General features: G+C 40.6%; 2 protein-coding genes and 2 pseudogenes across 2 annotated transcripts in view; all 4 read left to right on the top strand.

Moving 5' to 3' along the window:
• Positions 1-13,435, top strand: part of LOC120431831 (tyrosine-protein phosphatase non-receptor type 7-like) — a 103,597-nt gene that overhangs the window by 59,606 nt on the left and 30,556 nt on the right. The window lies entirely within an intron of this gene.
• The window catches only part of LOC120431833 (uncharacterized), an 87,236-nt gene that overhangs the window by 54,690 nt on the left and 19,111 nt on the right, over positions 1-13,435 (top strand). The window lies entirely within an intron of this gene.
• LOC120428298 (uncharacterized) lies at positions 114-1,938 on the top strand (annotated as a pseudogene).
• On the top strand, positions 3,703-7,688 carry LOC120428307 (uncharacterized; annotated as a pseudogene).

The raw sequence follows: 13,435 nt of genomic DNA, 5'->3' as shown, positions 1-13,435 counted from the left end.
ATATTCCACATGGAGTCGGACGTGTCGCCGATTTGCGACGGTCATAACGTCGCTGGGTCGCAACTACCGGACAATTCCGTACATCCTCGACGTTGACGAACGCGTCCGGCGGCACACGTCGCAGATGAGCAGCTACCCGGTCAAGCAGTACAAAGTGGCCCAGCGGTTAACCTTCCTTGAGCAGGGTCTGAACGACCACTCGGATAAGGGGCAGCGGGTCGTCAAGAACGTGCTCATTCCGCAGTGGTTCGAGTCGTACCAGAAGAATTATGTGGCGTTCGTGAAGGCGCTCAAAATCGACGCGGCCGAGAAGGAGATGGAACGGTTCGCGAAGACGGCCAAGCTTGCGCTGGGGGAGATCTTTACGTGAGTTTCTTAAAACATTGTAAAAGGTAGGTTTTGTTTAAGTAAGCAATTTTCTCGCAGTAAATACGGCATCAACGATGCCACAACGATGCTCGGGCTGCGCGAGGAGGACAAAACGATCCCGCTGAAGAACCTCACCATCGAGACGGCCATCTGCTGGCAGGCGCTGCTCGAGTTCCTCCAGCACACTGAGTCGGACGAGCTGGACGCGTACATGGTGGATCTGACGGCGTTATTTGCAACTACATCAAGACGTGAGTTTTTCAGGGAATCTATCTAAACTGTTACAATAACGTTGCTCTGTTGCAGCTTTGCGGACACGCCGACGCTGTGCAACTACATCCGGCCGCTGGAGTACGATCCGTCGATGACGACGGACAAGCTGCAGAAGATGTACTTCCAGTCGATGATGCAGATGCTGCTGGAAATTGTGGCGTCGTACGATCTGGGTGACGAGGTCGGTCGTGAGAACTTGAAGAAAGTGCTGGCGGAAAAGTTGGCTTGCGGCGATCTTGGCGAGAGCAACGTGAAGACGATTATGGCCATCTTTGAGCGGTTGGTGGATGACGTTGAGGAGCGGTTTCGATTCTGTGTGGATTTGATCAACGCAATTTTGGGACCCTCGCGGGCGAACGTTTCCAACACGTCGCGACCGTTGGTGGATGAGTACTTGGAAAAGAACACGGACAAGAGTCTGCAGATGAAGATTTCCGTAGTAACAGTTCAATAGGGCGAATCTGCGTTTGTAAACAAGCAGTCTATCCCTCTCTTACCTTACGCGAACTGTCACTTGAGCAAAAGGGATAGACTGCTTGTTTACAAACGCAGATTCGCCCTATTGAAGCCGGCGAGATTAATTCGCAGGATCCGGCGGTAAGTGTTTCAGCTGTTTCGCCTTGGACTCGCGGTGTTTGAATTACAGCGGTGTTTTCGCAAGTGATTGTATCACTATGGCAGCGCTAGGTCCCGACTGTAGTCCCGATTCGCCCCAGATGACGGAATGTTCCGAATGTGATGAGCGGAAGTTAGTAAATTCGTTTGAACCGCTCTCTGCCATCGAAAACGATCCTTCTTCGAGCTGCCGATTGCAGTGTCAGATCGGTTAGATTGACCAGCGGAATTACGGTTCCGTTCTCTAGCATCAACGTAATCGGTGATGTGGAGGTGTAGTGTGACATTTTATACAAATAGGGCGTTTACCACGACGAAATTGAGTTCCGCTATTCTTGGTTTCGCATAATTTACGCCAACCATCAAAGGAAGCGCAATCTTCACTAACGTGAACACTTTTGAATGCAGATTGCAGAACATCATGTCTTAAATTATCGTTTTTTAATTTCAATTCTTTAAGCAATATTTGCATTTTAAATCAATTTACAATTGGTAATTAACAACATTTAAAATTCAACGCAAAATTAAATTTAACTTGCGCGCTCTCTCTTTTCTCTTTTCTCGCTACGCTCCGTTACCTGCTCTCGCGCATTCAAGCGCAGGCAAAAAAAACAGTCTGAAGTGAAACGTTTATGCGGCTGGTTGTTGTTTACGATTTGTGCGCAGGTATAATTTTCAAACAAATCATTTGATTTACCAGATACTTTGTTTGTATTTTGCTTGTTGATCATTTCAGCGCCGTGGACAACTTGATAAAAACGGAACAGCTGGTGCTGGAGAATTCGATCGGTAATCAAAAGAGATTTTTCAGGCAGCCGGCCGACAATATTGTTCCGCCGAGGATGCGACCAAGCGAACAAACGATTGGCGTCAATCATTCTGAATCATCAGATAAGTACATATGATATTTGAATATTATATTCAACTTGATACTTTGTGATTTTTTTCTTCTTATTTTTTCAGGTTTGGACGATTTTGGCAGTATGATCAACTAAACAGAATCAACATTCAACTAGAATTTAAGCCGCTAAAGTTCAAAGATTATTGTTGTGAACCATCCGTCAAAAAGTGAACAATTCTGTAAAAAATAGGTAGGTAAATTATTTTAGAAAAACTTTTTCAAAACTATTTCTCAAAAAGTAGTAAATTTGTATGATAAACATTAATTTACCATTTGAAAACTATTTCTGAAATAGTGAAACTGGAAAAAAATGTAGGATAAACCTTAAATAACCATATGAAAACTATTTCCAAAATAGTAGCGCTAGGTAAAAATAGCAAGAAAAACCATTTACAAACCCTTTCTAAAATAGTAGACGCAAGGTTAAAATTTGTAAGCAAAACCTTAAAATACTTTTTAAAAACCATTTCTCAAACAGTAAAAACCGAGAGAAAAAGGTCGCTTCCACGCGAAAATTAACTTTATTTTTACCATTACACAAATGGTAATCTGACGAAACGTTGTTCGGGGATTTTTAAGGTTACCGTTGCTAACCACCCTCAATTCAGATGGTCGAACTTTATTAAAAATGGTAGGGTACCATTTCCGATATGGTATTTTTAAGGTTTTCCTAACATTTTTCAAATAGTGGTTACGATCTCTGAAATGGTGAGAAAACCATTTAACACAAAGTTTTTTTAAGGTTCTCGTTTATGCGGGGATGATTTAGTGACCATATAGAAACATTAAATTACCTTTTAGGAAATGGTGACGATTTGTCAAATTGTTGGTTCAAAAATATGGAGTTATGTTTTCACAAATAGTCAGTATTTGAAAAATTGTTAATTTAAATTTTAAATGCTGCAAGAATTTGATCATATTCCTGATTATGAATTAAATATTTGACAGATCTTATGATTTTAGAGAACAACATGTAAAATTTTAGTGTTACACCTCGTTTAACACGTTGTTTGTGTACATAGGACCTTTTCAGATAAACTATATTGATGCATAAATATTTTTTTGATTTTAATCAAAATTCTTTTTAAAGAAGCTGTTTGTACAAAATTAGAAATTGATATATTATACCATGTTTTTTTTATTTAATCTACATGAAGTATAAACATGATTTTAGTTGAAGCATAGCATCCTACTCTGGCCAAAATTTGTTGGTGACATCAACATTCAACTACATGGCCTTATTTTTTAGTTTAATTATTTTTAACAAAACCAATTCTCAACAATTGGGTCCTAAAATTAAGCTTAAATTTGTGATATTATTGTTCACTACGATAAAGCTTATTTTTCTGAGTACAATGACCTTTTGAACGACCTCAAAGGATTTAAAATGGATTTTTAATTCAATTTTTAAAAATTAACTTCACGGCCCTTCTTGACAGAAAAGGTCCTACTTGACAGCTCGTTCCAAGGGGACCAATATTTTTTTTTTGCATTAAAATGACAATATTTTTTTTTTGCATTAAAATTTAAAAAAAAAGTGGTCAGAAATGGTTTTTAATCGTGTTTTTTACCGTTGTACATAAAAATGGACATAGGGCTTTAGTACCCAATTTGCTTGGGCTGCATTTTCAAAAAAAAGTTTCATGCGTTTCAATGGTTTCAATGTCGTTGGTTGCATCCAAGTTTTAATGCATTCCACTTGTATCCAACATTGCATAATATAGATCGACTTAATTAATCAATCGACATGATCGACATAAATGGCCGAACCCCCCTTTGAACATCTGTCAAAACCGTCAAAACAAAAAGTTGTCGCTGCTGCAAATGGAGGTGCAAAATAATTGTGGTGGCCGATTCCGGACCCTGTTTCGCGCGTGCAATCTGCTGTTTATTGAGATTTTCCGGTTCGGGACGAATGTTTTGGATGAGCTGGTTCAGTCGGAACTGCCGCGGGCGGACCGGGTGCCGGCGCTGAAGGACAACGAAAGATGAGGTGCTGTACAATCTGTTTCAACTGCCGTTGGAGAAGCTCCGCCGGTTTTGCGAGGAATCGTTTGTTGAGTAAGTTGGAACATGTTTCGTTTAATTATTTTGAGATCATCACACATCTTTCGTTTTCAGCGTAATCCGGTGCGAATCTTGCAGATTATGGAGCACCATTGCGCCGATCGCTGGCGGCGTGATGCTGCTGTACGAAGAGTTTGCATCGCTTCGATCTACCTGGTGTTGATCAAGGAACTGGTCGAGCGGCTCAACGTGGACACGACCGACAGCCAAACGGCAAAGCACATGAGCCAGTTGCTGGAGCTGGGAATGCTCGATGCGAAGCTTATCATTCCACATTTGTCCACGATGAGCGACGAACTGAGGAACCTGGAATCTTACGTGGTGCACAACTGTGTCCTGCAGATCATGGGCAAAGCCATCGTGACTGAGCTTACCTAGGAGGAACTGGCCGATGAGCTGAAGGAAACGCGCGATGACTTCCTGCATGATTTGTTCAACCACACGATGGACGTTTCGGCCCATGTTCGCTCGAAGGTGCTTCAGATTAGGCACTGCATCCAGGGCCAGAACGCGGTTCCACTTAGCTGGCAGCACCAGGTGCTAGAAGGTACCGTCGAACGGCTCGAGGACAAGTCACTGCTGGTGCGCAAGAACTCGATCGCGTTGATCAAAACCTCCCTCGAGCATAATCCGTTCTCCGCTAAGCTCTCCCTGGCGGAACTTTGCAGGCAGTATGGGACGGAAGACTGCCAGCCGCAGGAAATTCGCAACAAGATGGTATAGCAGGACGCGGCGCTCAAGAAAACCGAACAGCAGTGCGTGTTCTACATGATGTTCTTGAAAGTGTACTACGTCAAGACCCGGCACGGCCCGAAGCTGAACGAGGAGTTCCAGAAGAAGGAAACGAGGTCAATTTCCTGGAGGATTCGATCCGTTTCGCAGAAATCATTTCGGACGCGGTGCCTATGCTGCAAGACATGGTGATGTCCAAGTCCCAAACGGCTGTGTACGAAGCGCCTCAGCTTACCTGTTTGGGATCAAGGGAATCGAAAGTGGAGTACAGCATAATGAGCAGTTCCGATGCCGGGCGGACGAACTGTACGACGCGCTGACGCGACAGGACATGGTGCAGCATTTACGCAGGGTCATGTTAAGAGAGAGAGAGTGAGTAATTTTTTTTATAACGTTCCGTTTTTGATAAACTCACAGCTTGAAATTGAAAAAGATCATTAAAGTAGCTAAATTTATTTGAAAACGATGTTTTTTTTGTTATATCTCAGTAACTTTTCAAAATGATATTAAATTAAAAATACGGAATTTAGCATTTTGTTTTGTATTTTACAGCAAAAACTTGTGTGTTGTGAAAGGCTAGTCCACAAAGCGCGCGCTCTCTCTCTTGTATTTATATTTCTGTTTTCTCCCGTCGCGCGCGGCGACAAACAAAAGAAGTCTGCGCTGGAAATTGACAAGTCAAAACTCCTCTTGTTTTGGTGCGTTTCGTCGTGGTCGTCGCGGTTCGCGATTGTTTATTAGCATCTTCACTATTTTCGCGTTCGTGTGTTGTGTTTTCAAAAGTGAGTGTAAAAAGAACTGCCTTCCATCCTCACAGCAAGTATTGGCTGCGTTTGTTTACATCCGTGAGCAGCTAGAAAAAAAAGTTCCATCCTTCCGTCCAGCGGGATCGAAGCCGCCGAGGAGGAAAAACAACACAAAGGAGACAATTGAGTGGTTTTCCGGATCGTTTGTTTTCAGAAGTGTCTGCTTCTAGGGTGCTACGTGAAACTCCAGCAGGTTTGTTTACTTTCAAGAACTGACCTTTGAATCAACCAAAACAAATCAACCGGAAAATCACGCAAACTTTTAATAAATTTTAATGCAAACAAACATGTTTTTTTCAGATTTCGACGAAAAGTACCTTTCCAGATTTGCGATTCCGACCCCAGCTGCCCCTTTTCATATGTTGCTCCTGATTTGTAAAATTTACCTCTCGGAATCGATACTTGTGATTTCTTTTTCTATTTCACAGGACTGAAATCCGGATATCAATCTAGGTTTCTATGTAGGAGAAGAATCCTAATTCTCCCTACAAAGGTAAAGTTTGGGACGGATTTTTTTTTCTATAGCAAAATTCAAATCTTTTCGAGCGGCCAAGCCGCAGTTGATATTCTGTTGACGGAGCTGGCAATAAAACCAATGCTGCCCGAGAGTCTTCGGCCTAAGTGGAAACATTACAAAGAATGTACTGGTATGTATGTCGAGAAGTTTTATTTTTTATTCCTACAGTGGACTCTCTCGTTGTCGATTTTGAAGGGACCGTCGAGAGCGGGAGTTATCAAATTATAGAACGAAAAATCAAAGCAAGCTTCTTGAAGGGACTGAAAAATTTATTGACAGCAGGAGCAATATTGATATCGAGAAGATCGATAGCCAGAGAGTCGACTGTATTTGCTTTTTTATGTCAAGCTCGTTCTTTGTCCATCGGATAAATCAGAAGTACTCTGTTTGATTTGCGCTTTCAAATTATGTTCTCAAAATTCTCCCATTTCAAATGTGAAACTCGATTTATTTACAGATTTTGTATCGAGGATGTAATTTATTCAACGTAGAGTGGAATATCACCAAGGGACTTGAATATTATATTGTAAATAAATACATTGTGGTTTATTTTGTTTTGTTTTTTCAAGGTTTGTACCTGAAGCCTGCTTTGAACTGAACTTGAATTTCGTCAAGTGCGACAAGATCATCAGGGTGCGACACGCTCTCATCAACCAGCGGTCCCACAAACTACAGATAACCGGCGTGATACAGCTGCGCCGTTTCCTTTCGCAAGCAATTTCAAGTCAAGCAGAGTACCTGATCGACGACGTCCACAGGATGGCGAAGATGGAGCTGGCATCGCAAATGCTACCGTTGTGCTGGATGGGGCGTACGACTTTGATCAACCTCCTGCTGTAGCGAAAGTTTCCTTGAGATTTATTGAGTTTAGAATTAGAAATGCCTTATTTTTTAACAAGCCAAACCTGAATTTAGACACACGCAATACCTCTTCTTCCCTGAATTAAACACCTGTTAAAAGGAACTCCCTTTTTTAGCTTAGGATTATTCGATCATTGTACTACTAAAATGACAAAATAAATTTAAAAAAAAACTGTACTGTTTTTTTGCTAAAAAAAAACCCGAAAACCCTTGAAAAATTGATGTTAATTCGAGTTGTTACAACTATTTCCCAAAATGTAACGCGCCATGAAAAATCACTCAAATAACTATTTAAAACCATAAAAATAATATTTGAGAAATGGTGAAATCCCTAAAATTTATACGCAAAAATGAACTTTCAAAAAACATTTGACATAGTGTCGCTAGAGGAAAAAATCAAATAGTGAATATTGCTAACAACATATATGGGGAATAGTTCACTATTTGAGAGACGGTGAGGAATTAAAAAAATGATTTACCAAATAGTGGGTATACAATTTGGTAAAATGTTGATTGAATATTTAACAAATGATTTTCAAACGGTTTTTTTCTATCCTCGTTCATCCGGGCAATCATACAATACCTGTTTCAAATAATCCTAAACATTTGGCGAACAGTTATAACGTCATGATTCGAAATCCGGACACTTAGTACCATATTATTTTTGTTATAGCTGGCAAAAAATCATGTAATAAGTTGGAAATGAAGAAATATCATCAGGATTTAGTATAAACAGTCAGTTTTAAGAGAATGCATGTAAAATATGTTTTTTCTAACAATTTTTCATCACAAGTTGAAAATTAAAATGACTTGTTGTGCTCCGAATCCCGGACACTGTCAAAAGCTGATTCGAAATCCGGACACTTTTGCTTCGAATTCCGGACACTCGATTTTGCTTATGAATCGCACAAATTTTGACTGAAATGTTAGTGAATGGCATTCTTTAGTTCTCAAATAAGCTGTTAACATCAAAACAATCGATAGTTTATATAAAAATTTGCTAGAATTTAAGGAAATCAAAAACATAAATTTCTGCTTTGCCTTCCCGGTGCTTCGGACGCCTATGAAATATTTCCGTTGAAATGTTTCGCATTTTTGGTAAACTTATAATTTTATTTTATTTTATTATTTTGGCATTAACTACAGCGTTCAAACATACTTTAATTGAAAGTTGATAGTTAGAATTCATCAAATAACACTGTTTTGACATTCATAATGCGAACTTATATCCAAATAAAAGATAAAACAAGTTGAAGTGTCCGGGTTTCGAAGCGTCCGGGAATTCGAATCATGACGTTATCGTTCCATGAATTGTTGTACAATTGTTTGGATTATTGGGACTTAAGAGTTTTTCGCTGAACTTCAAGTTGGAAATACTATGGCACCCTTATGTTTTAACAATAGCTGTTCTGAAAAATCCTTATCATATGGCGAAAAGTTATATTTCTCAATGAATTGTTGAACGATTGTTTGAATCATTGGGACTTAAGAAAATTTTCGCCAATATTAATTTTTGGCTCAATCATACAAATACTGTTTCAAATAATACCAAACATGTGAGGAATAATTATATCGTAACATTAATTGTTGTGCAATTGTTTCAATTATTAGGACTTAGAAAATTTTGGAAATTTTCAACTTAGGTTTCTTTGACTAAATCATACCGAGTATCATAACTTTTATCATACCAGCTACAGTACTATTATATAAACATATGTTCTAACAATAGCTGTTTCGAACCATCCTAATCGTATGACGAATAGATACCGTTCATTAAATTGTAGGGAAAAAAATCAACCATTCGAATATGTGTAACCATTCGGGAAAAAGTATCATTTTAATTTTGTTATATGGTCGTGACATTATATCAACAATATCACAAATGGTAACCATACCAGAAATAATTTTCTTATGATTTCGACAGTTTCACCTTTGGTATTTGATTATGCGGGATACACACATAGAAAAAATACTCTGAATTTAAAAAGATCGATCGTTGGATTAAAAGTTCGCGTTGGTGAATATTCGTAGAAAGTTCAAACTTTTCAATTTAAAAGTTGGATAGTTTTTGATGGTACACTCAAACCCCGATGGTTTGACATCAACTGTTGTCAAACGAACGGGGTCACTTTTTAGTTTGACACCCCTTTTACACGGAGTGCACATACACTACCAAACGTTTGTTTCGATAGTGTGCGTGAGCGCCGTGTAAAAAGTGACAGTTCGTCACTTTTTAGTTTGACTTTGACCAACCAACGGGGTACAAACTAAAAAAGTGTCAAACGAAAAAGTGACCAACCACCGGGGGTCGAGTGTAGTATGCATTTATGGAACAAAATCGTTGTATCGTTAAAAGTGTTTTACTTTTAATTGTAAAAGAAACCTTTTATAGCAAGAATAAGCAACATTTAATACTACAGTGTTAATTTCAGAAAAATCTGCTTGATTCTATATTCTAACACTGATGAAGTCTGCAAGTAGTAGACGAAATACGTATCTGTCAAGATATTAAAAATATATAGCGGAATTAAAAGGAACAACTCGTCTCTTTGTATTCACAGTAATGCATTCTGCTAAAACGCTCAACCAAACCACAATATTTTTAAAAGTTTTAAACAGTATGTTAAATAAGACATTTTGTTATTGTATATAATGCTTCTGGCCAAAATCCGAGTCCAAGCTGTACCGATTCTTAGGGTACGCTACCGGTCACTTCCGAAGACCCCAAGCTGGACGGTTCCAGACGGACGTTTCGACGCGCGACAGCAAAGTAGAGAACAGGATGGTCACGTTGCCGGCCTTCATCAGGACAGGTTTGGAGAAGTTGGCTGTAGATCCGGCAAGGGTGATCGACGTTTCCTGGCTCGAAAGTGAAGTACCTGAACGGGGAGTTCCCGATCCTGGAAGCGCATCCGGAAGATTGGGTTGATGAGGCCCTCGGAACGGAATTCGATTTCGAGCACTTCATCCTCCTTCGAGAATGACACAGATTTTTTCGGCCGCTGTCCAGGGTTCATTCGGCTGGAGCTGCGCCGTCGCGAGATGAGCATTTGTGGGCGGTTAGTTGCTAAAAGAGATGGAAGTTAGTGAAGTTGGCAAGTCACTGCACACATTATCATTACTCACCGGTGTTGTAAACCGCCGGCACCGAGTGCAACATCCGCTCTGGCTACCTCCGATTATCCCGCTTCTCGTCGTCCTCCTCTTCGTCGGCTCCTTCTCCTCACCGTGAAAATCACCTGTCTCGTACTTGTCCAAAACCCGGATGTTTATTTGAACAATGACAACATTTGAGTGGATTAAAGCCACCGGCTTATTTTCGCAGTAATTTTTTGAGTTTTGACCCAGAAGGAGGGTAACCATATAAATTAGAGCAACACATGTCTCATGGTGAGAAACATTGGAAAGTGATAAACATTGAATAAAGAAGATAATTGGGTACTAAAGCCCTATGTCAATTTTTATGTACAACGTTAAAAAACACGATTAAAAACCATTTCTGATCACTTTTTTTCATTTTAACGCAAAATTTTTTTTTGACAAGACAACATTTTTTCGATGGATTAACTATGGTCCCCTTGGAACGAGCTGTCAAGTAGGAGCTTTTCTGTCAAGAAGGACCGCGAGATTAATTTTTCAAAATTGATTTAAAAATCCATTTTAAACTCTATGTGGTCGTACAAAGGGTCATTGTACTCAGAAAAATAAGCTTAATCGCTGTAAACAATAATATCAGCAATCTAAGCTTCATTTTAGGACCCAATTAGCGAAAAAATTGTGCACTGTATTCCGCCGGGGAATTGAACCCCGTTCTATCTCATACCGTGAAAACGCATCACCGATCTGCCAACGGAACCAAACCACCGTGCTGAGAGGCGACCTCTTAGAACGTGATCTGTTTCTACTGGGTAATCGTATGACATTTGTTCCATGTCTCCGACGCAACCATAACACCAATTCTTTCGCTCTTCTATTATGTCAATTTCTCTCTCTTTCCAGTGGCTCTCCGAGATCCTTGTGGATCAAGTATATTTTTAGAAGCATTTGTGTCGTTGTTCATTAGGGTCATTGGGTGAATACTGAACACCTCGACCCAAATGCGACGTATAATCTTCTTCAACGCAATCTCGTTGTTCACGCAACGCTTCGGCAGCGCCATCTCCTCGATGATCTCGTTCCAGCCCTCGCGGGAATTGACCTTCAATCACCAATTCTGGGCCACCACCACCGAATACAACCGGTGCGAATCCACATTCCAACCTCATCCTATCAAAAACAAACAAAATCAATCACAAACCCCACAAAACACCCAAGCTTCCTTCTTACCCATTCCGGTCGTGCAACAGCTGCAGTTCCTGCAGGAAGCTCGCCTTGTCCTTTTTGAGCACTTGACCTCTTCTCGTACCCGCACCGCCCTCCTTCGAAGGCGTTCCGCTGCTGCTGTTTGACTCACGAAGGTTTCCGCGTCCGATTCCTGGCTGCTGCCGCGGTCGGCTTTGCTTTGCGTCCTAGAATCACCATCAGCACCACCAGACCCACCAAAGTGTTTGTTTACATTTGGAACGGTTACACGAGAACGTCAAAATGAAAGAAATTTTACAGTCGTATTAAAAGTTAAGACTTTTAAATCAGTTAGTAAGGAGATTTTCCAAAACTTTACCAGTTAATGTATTTATTTTTTAAACAAGAAAAAAACTTTCCCTCAAGCTAATTTTAGCAACTTTTTAAATCAAAAATAAGTTACTTTTGTCATTACGGTAATATTTTTTTGTGTGTAGAGGGTTTGCAGCAAAGCTAAAAGACACATGTCGCCACCTATAAACAAATACCGAAAACGTATGTTTTTTTTTGAAAAAATGTGTTTTTCCTTCATAATCAACATTTTTATAAAACTTATGCCGGATTCGGATGAGAAAAATTTGGTGTACAACTTTCCAATATTTGTTTGATTTTTCTATAAGAAAACTGTAAAATTAGAAAAAGCTAGTAATTTGGACTATTTGGCAAGAAAGTCTGTCAGAAATCAATAAAAATTGTTGAATATACACGCAAAGTAATTCCGTAGAACGTTGAATGTTTGTTTATTGTTCACCGTCTTCGACCGGAGTCGCACAGACTGAATATCTTAAAAACTAACATAGAATTAAACAGTCAAAAAAACATAAAAATATCACATCGCATCAAAGAGCTAGAATTTTACGTTTGAAACGTTCTCTGGTCATGTCAGGCTCGTACTCGTCAGATACGGAGTTGAAAATTCGGCAGCAGCAGTCAATTGGTCGGTTGTATCCATATAGAGTACGATGGAAGGGAATCCTCAGAAGGGGCTAATTCCTCAGCGTTCCTCGGTGTTACGGGCAATCGATGCGACCGGTCAGAACATCGAAGACGAACATCCGTTGAAGAAAGGTTCGCCGCTTTTCTAGTGACACCATTTCCAGCAAGGTGCATCTGTCGCTGTAGCTCGACCGCCAAACGCCGTTCCTCCAAGGCAGACGGCGAAGGGCATAAAGAGTGAAACGGCGCTGAACTTTCTCCAAGCGATCACGTTGATTACAGCGTACTCCAAGATGCTTCGAATCATGGTGATGTAGAGCGTTTTAAGGGCATTAATGTTCTCGAACTCAGCAGTGTTGCGACGCAGAAATCCAAGCAACGCGAACGCTTTAGCTGTTGTGGCAGAGACATGCTCCGAGAAGCTCAGCTTGCGGTCGATCAGTAGACCGAGATCCCTGATTGAACAGACGCGGTCCATTTCGTGGCGGTCGAAGGTGTAATCGTGCCGAATTGGAGCGGGTGATCTGGTGAAGCTGATGCTTTTACATTTGCTGAGGTTCACCTTCATTCCGTTGAGATTACACCACTCCTGAATCGCGTCGATGTCCTGTTGAAGAGCGACGCAATCAATGGTGGACGCCACGGTACGGAAGATCTTCAAGTCATCAGCATACAGCAGTTTTTGAGACTGCAATCTTTGGCAGATGTCGTTGACGAATTCCATGGATGACTCCCGACCTCCGCCGGTTGAAGACAGCGAAAAAATCGGCACTTAAACTGTTTTCCCGAAATAATTCCCTACCACTAAAAGATTATTATCGGCGGCTGAATCGCTCCTACAAATCATTGAGCCGACACTGTTACTCAAACCATCTTCGCCAAACCGAACGTAAGCTGAAAACGAATCCCAAGGGCTTCTGGAAGTACATAAACGAACAGCGAAAAGAAAGTGGTCTCCCTTCCTCGATGTCGCTCGAAGGTGAGGTTGCTTCGTCACAGGAAGACATTTGTAGCAAA

The sequence above is a fragment of the Culex pipiens genome, chromosome 1 (genome assembly GCF_016801865.2).
Source record: "Culex pipiens pallens isolate TS chromosome 1, TS_CPP_V2, whole genome shotgun sequence".
NCBI lineage: Eukaryota > Metazoa > Arthropoda > Insecta > Diptera > Culicidae > Culex > Culex pipiens.
This window is presented reverse-complemented; position numbering and strand designations above follow the sequence as displayed.